Genomic DNA, 14,017 nt, shown 5'->3' with positions numbered 1-14,017 from the left:
AATTGAGCTCTAAGAATTTTTGACATCAATTCTTGGAAATTGAAAAAAATTTAGGCATATGGATCTAGAATTCCTAGATTTCTCCTAATTTCACAGAATCTATCCTCACTAAGGGCCTTTGTAAAGATATCAGCTAATTGATTTTCAGTGCAAACATATTCAAGAATTATATTTTTGTTTTGAACATGTTCTCTTATAAAATGATGTCTTATTTCAATATGTTTGGATCTTGAGTGTTGAATTGGATTTTTAGATAGATTTACGGCACTTGTGTTATCACATCTTATTGGTGTTTCATTAAGTTTGATTCCAAAGTCTTCGAGTTGTTGCTTAATCCACAAGATTTGAGCACAACAACTTCCGGCTGCAATGTATTCGGCCTCAGCCGTAGACAGTGCCATCGAATTTTGTTTCTTGCTAAACCATGAGATTAGGTTAACTCCAAGAAATTGGCAAGTTCCACTTGTGCTTTTTTTATCTAATTTACATCCAGCAAAATCAGCATCTGAATATCCTAATAAATCAATTTGTGAGTCCTTAGAGTACCATAACCCTAGAGTTTGAGTACCATTTAAGTATCTAAGGATTCTTTTAACAGCATTCAAATGAGATTCTTTAGGATTAGATTGATATCTAGCACATAAACAAACACTAAACATGATATCAGGCCTACTTGCAGTTAAATATAATAATGAGCCAATCATACCTCTATAGTATTTTAAGTCTACACATTTACCTTCATCATCCTTGTCAAGCTTACATGAGGGACTCATTGGTGTGCCAATTGGTTTGCAGTTCTCCATTCCAAATCTTTTGAGTAGTTCCTTGGTGTACTTGCTTTGGGTGATGGAGATTTCCTCTTTTGATTGTTTGATTTGGAGTCCGAGGAAGAAGGTGAGTTCTCCCATCATGCTCATCTCGAACTCCCCCTGCATAAGCTTAGCAAAGTCTTGACAAAGAGATTCATTAGTAGACCCAAAAATTATGTCATCAACATAAATTTGTATAACTAGCATATCATTTTGATTTCTTTTAATAAAGAGGGTTGTATCTACATTACCTCTTGAAAAACCATTATTTAGTAAAAATTTGCTTAGCCTATCATACCATGCTCTAGGTGCTTGTTTTAATCCATATAAAGCTTTATTTAATCTAAAGACATGATTAGGAAAAGCATGATTTTCAAATCCAGGAGGTTGTTCTACATATACTTCTTCAGCAATATATCCATTTAAAAATATACTTTTAACATTCATTTGAAATAATTTGAATTTCATAAAGCAAGCATATGCAAGTAGAAGTCTAATAGCTTCTAATCTAGCAACAGGTGCAAAGGTTTCATCAAAATCAATTCCTTCTTCTTGATTATATCCTTTAGCAACCAGTCTTGCTTTATTTCTAATTACATTTCCATGCTCATCTAATTTGTTTCTAAAGACCCATTTTGTGCCAATTATTGAATAATTTTTAGGTCTTGATACTAAGGTCCAAACATTATTTCTTTCAAATTGATTAAGTTCCTCTTGCATTGCATTAATCCAATTATGATCATTTTCAGCTTCTTCAAAAGTTTTAGGTTCAAGATGAGATACAAAAGCACAATGATTAACTACATCTCTAAGTGAAGAATGGGTTTTTACCCCATGCATAGGATCACCAATAATTAACTCCTTAAGGTGGTTGTGAACATACCTCCATTCCTTGGGTAGGTCATTTGTACCTTGAGGTTGTTCTTGAATTTTTTCACTTCTCTCATCTTGTTTGTCTTCTTGATCCTTGTCTTCTGGAGTTGCTGAATCTTTCAGAGTGATCTTCTTCATACCTTCTATTAGTGGATCTGTATCATCAACACCCTCATTCTTCCTTGAAGGAAGATCGTTAGATTCATCAAAAACAACATGTATGGACTCCTCAACTACTAAAGTTCTTTTGTTGAAAACTCTAAATGCTTTACTAGTGGAGTAACCTAGAAAGATTGCTTCATCTGATTTTGCATCAAATTTACTAAGTCTTTCTTTGCCATTATTTAATACAAAACATCGGCAACCAAAAATATGAAAATATGCAATATTTGGTTTTCTTCCTTTCCAAAGTTCATAGGGGGTTTTCTTTAAAAATTGTCTAATCAAAGCACGATTTAAAATGTAACATACTGTGTTAATTGCTTCCGCCCAAAAATATCTTGGAAGGTTGCTTTCACAAAGCATGGTACGGGCCATTTCTTCTAAGATTCTATTTTTCCTTTCAACTACCCCATTCTGTTGGGGTGTCCTAGGAGCAGAGAAGTTATGGCCAATTCCATTTTCATCACAAAAATTTTCAAAGTCTTGATTTTCAAATTCAGTTCCATGATCACTTCTAATATTTTGAATTGAAAACCCTTTTTCATTAGTGACTTTTCGGTGAAATTTAGTGAAAATATGAAAAGTTTCATCTTTGTGTGCCAAAAAGAAAATTCAAGTAAAATGAGAGTAATCATCTATAATTACAAAACCATATCATTTTCCTCCTAGACTAGTGGTTCTAGATGGTCCAAATAAGTCCATATGCAAGAGCTCTAAAGGTCTAGAAGTTGAAACAATATTTTTGGATTTAAATGAAACTCTAGTTTGTTTACCTAATTGGCATGCATCACAAATTCTATCCTTTTCAAAATTCAGTTTTGGCACACCAAGAACTAATTCTTTCTTAATTAATTTTGAAAGAGAATGCATGCTAATATGTGCAAATCTACGATGCCACAGCCAACTAGTCTCATTAACTTTAGCATTCAAGGATACTAGGCATTGCATGTCTAATTTGGCTAAATCATTCAAATCTACCATATAAACATTGCCATGCCTATGTCCTATAAATTTAATGCTATCGTTAATAGGACTAGTCACAATGCAAACAGATGATTCAAAAACAACTTTATACCCTTTATCACAAAATTGACTAATGCTAAGTAAGTTATGCTTTAAACCTTTAACTAACAAAACATTTTTAATGTATTTGGAGGGAGTGATACCAATGTTACCTATCCCGATGATCTTTCCTTTGCCATTATCTCCAAAGGTGACCATCCCTCCATCCTTAGCATCAAGCGTGATGAATTGTGATTCATCACCAGTCATGTATCTCGAGCATCCACTGTCAAGATACCATTTCCTGTTTCCTCCTTGGAATGCTAGACACACCTGCAAACAAAAGTCAAGTCTTAGGTACCCAAGCTTTCTTGGGTCCTTTTAGGTTAGTCAAAATGGTTCCTTTTGGAACCCATATTTTCTTTATAGTTATGTTTGCAGATTTGTTAATAAGGCATGTGTATGATTTATGTCCTATTCTACCATATTTGAAACAAGTAATATTTGTAGACTTGTTACTTGAATAATTTACATAAATATTCTTCAGAAATTTTTGTTTCTTCAAGGGGTTATAGCCAAGTCCAGCCTTATCATATACAGCTTTTTGATTATCAAAAATCATATTTAGTTTGTTTGAACTTAAGGTGAACTTATCTACTATAGGTTTCAGCTTGTTAATTTCATTCTTTAAGCTTTGATTTTCTTGAATCAAGGTGGATTTTTCAATTGAAAGGTTTTCAGCTTATTTCACTAAGGACTGATTTTTCAATTTTAGTTCTTTGTTTTTCATCTCTAGTTTCTTTAATTCATCAATTAAATCATAGAATGCTTCATGCAATTCTTCAAAAGTAAATTCACTAGGAGATTCAGAAGTTACCTCATTTTCGTGTGCCATAAGGCACAGGTTGGCTTGTTCTGTTGAGATTTTCTCATCGGAGCTTGAGTCATCACTCGCACTCCAAGTCGCCATCATTGCTTTTTTTTTGAACTTTTTGGGACCTTTCTTCAGTTGTGGACATTCAGATTTGAAATGTCCCGGCTTCTTGCACTCGTAGCATATAAGGGGTTGATCTTTCTCTTTCTCTTTGCTTTGTTCCCCTTTTGTGAATGACTTCTTTCTCATTCCCTATTTCTTTTTTCTTAGAAACTTCTTAAATCTCCAGGTGATGAGTGCCATCTCTTCATCCTATTCTTCATCTTCAGTGTCATCCGTTTCATCATCAGGCGAAGCTGTGGATTTGAGGGCAATGGTTCTTTTCTTTTTGACTTCATCCTCTTGATGTTGCTTCATGCTAAGTTCATGAGTCATCAAGGATCCAAGAAGCTCTTCTAGAGGTAGAGTGTTCAAGTCCTTTGCTTCTTGGATGGCAGTCACCTTGGCTTCCCAAGTTCTTGGCAATGACCTGAGAATCTTCCTTACAAGCTCACTGTTAGTATAAGATTTACCAAGACTCTTCAAACCATTAATTATATCAATAAAATGAGTAAACATAGCAGTTATGGACTCATCATGCTCCATTTTAAATAATTCATATTTATGCACAAGCATGTTTATTTTAGACTCTTTTACTTGATTTGTTCCCTCATGGGTTACTTCTAACCTATCCCATATTTCTTTAGCAGATGCACAAGTAGAAATACGATTAAATTCATTTGCATCAAGTGCACAATAAAGAACATTCATAGCTTTAGCATTTAATTATGCCAATTTCTTATCAACCTCATCCCATTCTTTCTCGGGTTTGGTTGACTCCTCACCATCTATAATCTTGGTGAGTGTGTGAGGACCGTTCACTATGATACTCCACATATCATAGTCGAGTGCTTGTATGAATATCTTCATCCGAGCTTTCCAATAGGTGTAATTAGACCCATTGAAAAGTGGAGGCCGGTTGGTAGATTGCCCCTCGGCTAGAGAAGTACCGACATGGGTTGCCATAGATCTTTGGCTCTTTGATTGTTAGATCAAAGAAGGGCTAGAGCACCGGGCTCTGATACCACTTATTGCCCAGCTATGCAACCCAAGAGGGGGGGTGAATTGGGTTTTTAAAAAATTTAAGCTTAACTAATTACTTATGAAAAGTATTTGTTAAAAGCTTGATGAATGAGGAGAAAGACTTTAGTTCAAGATTAATTACCTAAAGCAAGAATGCAAGGATATAATAAAGAAATAAAGAGAAACAATAAAGCACACCACAAACACAAGGATTTATAGTGGTTCGGTGCCAACCTTGCACCTACATCCACTCCCCAAGCTCCTACTTGGGAATTCCAATCCACTATACTTGTATTCAACCCGAATACAAACGTCGGAAACTCCGACACTAGCTATCCCAAGCTAGTCCACTTGTTTCTCGGGTACAAGCCAACCCAAAACACTCCGATTTCAGGTTTGGATCAACCTTCTCTTGTTTTGGAAACCCTCCAAAAATAAGAACAATTACTCACAAAGAGTAAGACAGTTTAGAGCACAAATAAGTACAAGAATAGCTCCTTAAATGAGCGAATATAACATTAAATACACTTTACTCAAATGAAGAAGCCCCTTTTGGATTTTCTCAAGGTGGATGAAGAGTTGAATGAATGCTTGAGGAATAGGTGAGCTTTGATTGAAGGCTTCTTGAAGGCTTTGAAAGAGCTCTTGATCAAGGTTGAAAAGTTGGCTTGAAAAACCTTCTCTTTGAATGCTCTTGAATGCCCTTTTGAACGCTCTTGCTTTTCTCTTTCAAAATCTCTTGTATCTCTCGTGTATATTGTAGATCCCCTTTTTGTTTTTCACCTTTTGAAACCTTTTATAGCTTTAAGAAACAAGGGAAAATATTTTAGACAGAAAAAGAGCCGTTAGAGCATTTATCGTGAGCATTAAAGGCAATTAAAACGGGCAAAAAACTAGCCGTTGCGGACAATTCCCGTCGCAGGGGTCGACTCATGAGTCGACTCATGCTTCAGGGGTCGACTCATGAGTCGACCTCTATTGCAAAGATCAGAGATTTGGATTTCTGGATATTTTGGCCCAAAACAGCAGAAGTCGACTCATGAGTCGACTCATGCCTTGTGGGTCGACTCATGAGTCGACTCACAGGTCGTGCCAAGCCAAAAAACCAGCATGCCAAGGGAAATTTTAGCATGCCAAGCAGCTCATTTTGCCATGAGTTGACTCATGAGTCGACTCATGCACTTCAAACATTCATAACTTCAGAAATATAAGTTCAAAAATAATGAAATTTTTACCAATAGATTACAAATCATTTGTTCTACCAAATGATACTATCAAATCAGGATTTTAGTAAAATTATGATTTTGCCCCTGAAGACCATAAAGACTTTTTCAAATAAAAATATTTGTATCCCTTCAATATGCTTTGTAATCATCAAAATCAATCTAGGAGCAACAACCCATTTACTAATCAAATCAATATATTAAGTACAAAATTGTGCCCCAAAAGTATTATAATGTGTTAGCCAGATTGGCTTCTAGGACATACATCTAACAATCTTTCACTTGGACTGAAGTCAATTGGCCATTAATCTGTCCCATTTTCTCAAGGTGGACTTCCATCTTTGGCTGGCTCAATTGCTTTGTCAGCAGATCTGCCACATTGTTCATGGAGTCTACTCTTCACACTTTGGCTTATTTCTTTTAGAGGTAATTGTGTATGATATGGAACCATCGCTCAATATGTTTTGATTTCTAATGAGACCTCGGCTCCTTAGCAAGTGCTATAGCTCCATTGTTGTTGCAATAAAGTGGTATAGCATCCGATGTCATAATCTCAAGCTCTGCAATGAACTTCTTAAATCAGAAGCCTTCCTTTGTAGTATCTAAAACAATGACATATTCAGCTTTTATGGTCGAATCCGCTATGATGAGTTGCTTGAAACTCTTCCAGCTGACTGCTCTACCATTGCATGTGAAACATATCTTGATTTAGACTTTTTATCATCAGGATCAGATATGAAGTCTGAATTAGTATACCCCTTGACTCACAACTCAGAACCTTCTCCAAAAATCAAGAATAAATTTTTAGTTCTTCTTAAGTACTAAAAGATATTCTTCACAGCTATCCAGTGCTCCTGATCTGGATTCGACTGATACCTGCTCGTGACACTCATAATAAGGGCAATATCAGGTTGAGTACACAGCATGGCATACATGAGGCTCCCTATAGTCGAGGCATAAAAAATCTTGCTCATGTGTTGAACTTCCTCAGATGTAGTCGGACATATTATTTTGGAAAGATTAATACCATACCTAAGAGATAAGAGTCCTCTTTTAGAATTTTTCATATTGAACCTCTTCAACACTTTCTCTATGTATAGCTTTTGTGACAGGCCTAGCATCCTCTTAGATCTATCCCTATAAATTTTTATTCCAAGAATATAAGATGCTTTCCCTAGGTCTTTCATAGAAAATTTCTTAAACAACCATCTTTTGACAGAGGTCAGCATGAAAATATTATTCTCAATGAGAAGAATATCATCCATATATAATACGAGGAATGTTATTGCACTCCTACTGATCCTCTTGTATACATAAAGCTTCTCTTCATTCTTAACGAAATCAAATGATTTGATCGCATCATTAAAATGAAGATTCTAACTTCGAAAAACTTATTTTAATTCATATATAGATCTTTGCAGCTTGCAGACTCTATGATCACCATCATCAGATGTGAAATTCAAAGACTACTCTATATAGATATTTTTCTCAAGATATCCATTTAGAAAAGCAGTTTTCACATCCATCTATCAGATTTTATAATCATAATAAGCTGCAACAACAAGTAGAGTACCGATGAATTTCATCATGACTATAGGTGAGAAGATTTTTTGATAGTCAGTGTCCTCACGCTGACTATAATCTTTTGCCACGAGCTTAGCTTTATAGGTCTCTACCTTACTATCAGTACCTTTTTTTTTTGTAAATCTATTTACACCCAATGGGTACTATATCCTCAGGTAGATTCACTAAGGTCCATACTTGATTTGAGTATATCTAGTCAGTCTCTGACTTCATTGCATCTAATCATTTTTCAGAATCGATGTCAGACATCGCCTCATCAAAGGTATTAGGATTATCACCATGATTCTTATCTTTCATAAGGAATATTTCCTTTACTTCCTCCATAAGCATACTCATGTACCTTTGAGGAGGTCAGGATACCCTGCTAGATCTACGAGGTGATGGAGAAACATCAAGTACTGACTCATGAATAATGGATTCCTAAGGATCTATAGCTCTTTGCTCTTCACAGACCTTCTCTTCAAGCTCAAGTAACCTTTCACTGCCACCATCCTGGATAAATTATTTTTCTAAGAATATGGCATTCTGACTCACAATCATATTGTGATCTTATGGAAAATAGTAGTATTTTATTGATTTTTTTGGATACTCTATAAAATAAGCTATTACAGATCTATCCTCTAATTTATCATCTATTTATCTCTTGACATAGGTCGGACATCTTCAAGTCTTAAGATAATCTAGACTCGACTTCTTACCGTGCCATATCTCATATGATGTGGTAAGAACAGATTTTGATGGACCCTATTTAATAAATGAATTGTAGTTAATAAGGTATATCCTCAAAAATATAAGAGTAAATCAGTGAAGCTCATCATAGATCTGACCATATCTAATAAGTCCTATTCTTCCTTTTAGATATCCTGTTGAAAGACTATACCATTATCCTTAAGATATCTTAAAAATTTTCGACTAAGGTATTCACCTCTTTGATCAGATCGAAGAACCATAATGGGTTTATCTATTCATTTTTCTACTTCATTTCTAAATTTTTTGAATTTTTTGAAGTCTTCAAATTTGTGTTTCATCAGAGACACATATCCGTACTATGACAGATCATCAGTAAAGGTGATGAAATACCTATAATCATCTCTGACCTGCACATCTAATGGCCTACACACATCGGTGTGTACTAGGGCAAGTAACTCAGTGGTCCTTTTTCTATATCCCACAAAGGATAACTTGGCCATTTTTTCTCGAAGACAAGATCACTAGCTAAATACAATTTGAATCAAAAGAGCTAAGGATCCTATGTTGGGAATTATGTCCTAAAATGGATCGTTTGATGATTGTGCTGATTATAAATATATATGAATTGATAAATAATAAAATTATATGATATTTTTCATCACAAGGTTACATCTTCTAACGAATTTTTATGTTGAGATGAAGTCTTTAGGATTACTTTGATTAATAAAGGAGGATTTATCATGTAGTCCTTAAATTGGTTCGCAATCAGATGATAGGTTATTACTAGGACGATAACGATATCAAATGTAGTCATTGTGTGCCATATGCATTGATTGTCCTCATAACCAAATGATGTGAAGACATTGGTATGGCATCCAGGTGAGATGTAGGAGTACATCATCACTGAACATGACCAATTATAGAGTACTCTGCTGTCAAGAGTAGCTCGCAAAGAGTATGGGTATAAATGTCCCTCCAATATGAGATCATCATGGTGACTTGCAAACAACTCACTGTATTTGATGTCGGACAAATTGAGTTTCTAATTCATGATGGAAGATTTTTGGATGCAGTCAAGTATTTATCAAGTCAATGCGTAAGTCAAGATGGGATTAATCCCTCCGAATTAGTAGGAGATATGCATCAGTGTATTTCAATTTAGCAAAATCTGAGCTCGGATAATCCATGTGATGGATTTGAAAATGATTAAAATACAATATGGATGACTTATCTAGGATTGACAGTTAAATCTTAGGTCATCTTCGAGCATTAGGATCAAAGAGATGAATTATACGGTAACCATATGTCAATAGATTCTTGAATTTACTTCACCATCATTGACCTATCCGGACGTCGGGTCATCATTGCTAGATGATTATATCGATTAGTTTTAAAATTTTTTTTTATACTATCGATTTAGGTTCGAACCTATGGGATCATATTCAAAAAAAATTTCTGACTGATCATGTGGCTGATCAACGATTGAGAATCGTTCAAGGATTTAGTCGTCAATTCGATTGATGATTAATCTTATGTAAAAGTTATAATAAATTAATTATCAAGTATTAGTGAATTAATAGAAATGAATTAGCAATTAGATTATTAATTAGCTTAATTTGATTAAGCAAAGAGGATTAAATAAAATCTAATTGAATTGGATTCAATTAGGTTTGACCAGATTAGGTTATGAGATGATCTAATCGCTAAGGAAGAATTATTTTTGATTTGATCAGAACATTGACTCAATCAATTTTTAATTTGATTAAGATTTGATTAAAAATTTATGAATCTAATTAGATTAATTTCATATATTTTATTTGGCTAAACCAGATGTGATTTGGTTTGGATTCAAATAAGAAACTTAGAGTCCTTATTAGAATAGGACTCTTCTCCCTGCACCAACCCAGTTTGCACTCGTATATCTCTATGCACAAAATTATTTTGTGTGAGATATTTTTACACCAAAGATCCCTTTCCCTTATCTATCTACATCCAAATTTAATTTAATTTTGATAAAAAAAGGTCATAAAATTAGATTTTAAAATATTCTTTATCAGGAGAATCTGTTCTCATCTAGATCAACCTCTTTATGCCAATAAATTTTTTCTCTTTATATGTGTGATATTTTAAGAATATTTTTTTAAATTAGTTGGAGAACTAATTTACCATAAAAAAATATGAAAAGGGGCATCCCATATTTTTTTGACATATTTTAGGATATGAAATTATGAAGGGAGGCAGAATACTGTAAGAGTCCAGAATCATTAGGACTATTCACCCCACCTTCTTACATGCCTATAAAAGGGGATTTTATGATTTTTTTTGTGTGTGTAAGATACCAAAAGAGAGCTCTTCATGTGATAGAAGTTTGGGTATGTTCATGACATGAAAAATAGAGAGGAGGGTCCTCTCTCTTGGGGTGTGCATAAAAATTTGAATTTCAGATTTTTGGTTCTAAGGGTTTGGAAAGAGAGAATAAATTAGAAAAAAATTATTTTTTTTTTATCTTTCTTCTATCTCTTCATCTCTATCAAAAGTCTATCTTCAATCTTAAAAAAAGTTTCAGAGATTTGAAGAAAGGATCCAGATCAGTCAAGAAGAAAGTTTTTGCGTGAGCAGCACTCCTGAGAAGATCGATCAGATCGAGGCTTCGAGTGAATTTTTGTAGAGGCCGGATGCATGTGTGGTTATGAGCAATCAGCAAAGATCCTCTTCAACATATTTCTCAACAGTGGTGATCATCGACCATGCTTAGATATCGAGTTCTGAACTCAGATTAGAAGTAGATGTGATCTACTGCTCATATGCATGCATGCTGATTTTATCTTCAGATTATTTCAGATTTTATATACAACATAACATGTCATAGATCCTAGAGTAGGTTGATTTAATAATTAGATCATATGCATGTGATTTTAATTTTATTAATCTAGTTATCTTTCGCTGTAATTTTTTCAAAAAAATTTTGAAATATATGTATGAAATCGCCTACGCATCCCAACAGTGATATCTGAGCCTAGGTTCGTTATGACATGATTTATATGCATATTAAATTTAAATTTAAATTTTATTTAGATCTGATATATGATATTTTAATTTAAATTTAATTAATGGTTGATCATACAAACTGACATAAGGTTGTCCTGCTGTAGGGTTTATCTCTTACAGTGAAAAGATTGTCCTAGTTTGTGTTGATCGTTGATAAATCTGATTTTATGTCATGCATATGATGTTTATGATCTGATTTAGATATGATCTAAGATTATAATCAGATCTGATATAATTTAGATTAGATCTAAATTCAAGCATATATGATATGTGATTAGATTAGATGATCCGATTAGCAAGTACTTGGATTGGATTGATCATCAGGTCGTCCAGTCATAGGAGCAAGAAGGGTTTAAAGACTCTCTTTTCCCATTCGATGGGCTGCTCTTATGACGTATAGGGGTATCATGTGATTAGATCCCATGAAGAAGAATATGAAAGAAAGAACTTATTTTTCTACAAAAACCTAGATCTTAAAACTCTAGGTTTGTTGTATGTGATACAAAGTTGTATAAAAAATAAGGCATCTAATCTATATAATTAAAATTATTTTGATTATGATAAAATAAAATTTTGAATCATAAAAATTTAGATATGATCTAAAAGTATTATGATTGATTTTATTTTATAATTATGCAAGAATTTTCAAATCTAAAAGTTTTTGAATCATGCTTACAAAATTACTGAGCCAACCCAATTTTGGACTGAGTTGATCTAGTCTCTTTGTGTAGCCGGCTCAATATTGATTGAGTCAATCCAGTTTCAGAATAAAATTTTTTTATATAATATTTATTATAAATTATTTACAAAATAAAAGATTGAAATTATTTCAAACCACAACCTAAACCCATGTTGATGTTGAACTTAATTGAGAATTAAGAGTAGAATCGATTAGATCTAAAATTATGAATTAAAGATCTAATGTCATACACATAAAATATGGAGACATGGGTTAGCTCAAATCAGATTCTCTTAACTGGGTTAGACCTAAGGTTAGAATCAAAAAGTTAATAGACTAACTAGAAAAAGTGATTAAATCTAATCAATTATTGAATTAGATTAAATCAAAGTTTCTCTAGAATCAATACAATAGTTGTAGATGGTCAAGTTCATATCTTTGATTAGACCAAATGGATCTTGATTATAGCTCAGTGGTTGAACCTGAATCATTAGATTGATTAAATCAAAACTAATTAACCAATTGGAGTCTAAGGTAAGTTCGGCATTTCGATCGGTGGTTTTTAATTAGGAGTGGCTTACCTGATCATTTCGATGGTGTCTAAGGCAAGCTTAGTAGACTCTCCTATTGATCTCACTTATCTGATCAATTTAATGAATTATGTCTTGATTAGACCATTAAGTGATTCGAGTTGACCCATGTCATTAAGATTTATCAATGTGATTGATCTAGGTGCCATTTCAACTAGTATGAATCTGATCCAATTCAATGACTTAGTGAAGTCAGTGGAAGGATTATGGTTTACTGACTGATCTCTTCTTTAAACTGATTCTTAAATCTTCTAAATTATTAGGTCCATAAAATGAGCTAGTTATGAAGATAACTAGATCATAGCCTCCCATTAAGATGAATGATAATGGGTCTATTATTTTTGATTGATATTGCAGATGCCATCCGTTTGATGTTCTCTCTAAATGATGGAATTATCATTCATCATATGATGACTCTGTTGTACTATCTGATGATGGTTGGGTTGATCGAGCTATCCTTAGACCTGATCATTCATTAGTTAGAAATACTGAGTAGGTTCATGTTAATGGTTTGACCTAATCAAAACTTTCAGTGGAGGCCCATCGTCTATTAAAATAAAATTTGAGATAAAATTAATTATTAAAAATTATTTAAAAAAATAATTGATTGAGAACCTACCCATAGATGCATACGAATTGATCGAGCCATCCTCGAATCTGTATGCAGTCTGTGTGGATTCTAGTACCCACTAAGGAATTAAGATAATTCTTCGAATTGGAGGTAGAGGCTATCAATTCGCATAAAATAGTGGGAGAACCTTTAGACTAAAGTCTAAGTCTTTAGGCTTAATCAATTTATAAACATAGAGGTCTTGTATTTTTCTTTCAGTTATGGCTACATGTACGTTACTCCATTCACTGTTTGATATTGACTAATTTATAGGATCCAATTTTGATAATTGGTATCGAAAGTTGTAAATAATTATAGAGTACGAATGGATCCAAAATATAATTATGAATCCAGTACCTGAAGTTTTCACATCCAACACATGTGATGTGATCAAAGACACAAGTGGTCAAATGATCATATCACCATGTGGTGTTTTTGAGAGCAGTGAAAAATATGAATTTAGTTGTAAATTCGATGATGCTTAGTAGGAGAAAATCTTTTAAATATTGAAGGAGTTCTTTTTGCACCTCTAAAGATGTATCTTCAGTGAGATAATAATTCTTTGAGAAAAAAAAATACAAAAGAGTCATGCTTAGGCTAATGAGTCCGAACTAACAAAAGAGTTTAAGATTAACCTAGTCTGACAGAGTCCCTTGACCCGAACAGGCTAAGGATGAGAAATCAGCAGAAGATTGCTGAACAAGATACTTATATGATAATATCTTATGATTTCTCTATCTGTGATACTACT

Source organism: Elaeis guineensis, chromosome 9 (assembly GCF_000442705.2).
Source record: "Elaeis guineensis isolate ETL-2024a chromosome 9, EG11, whole genome shotgun sequence".
Taxonomy (NCBI): Eukaryota; Viridiplantae; Streptophyta; class Magnoliopsida; order Arecales; family Arecaceae; genus Elaeis; species Elaeis guineensis.
This window is presented reverse-complemented; position numbering follows the sequence as displayed.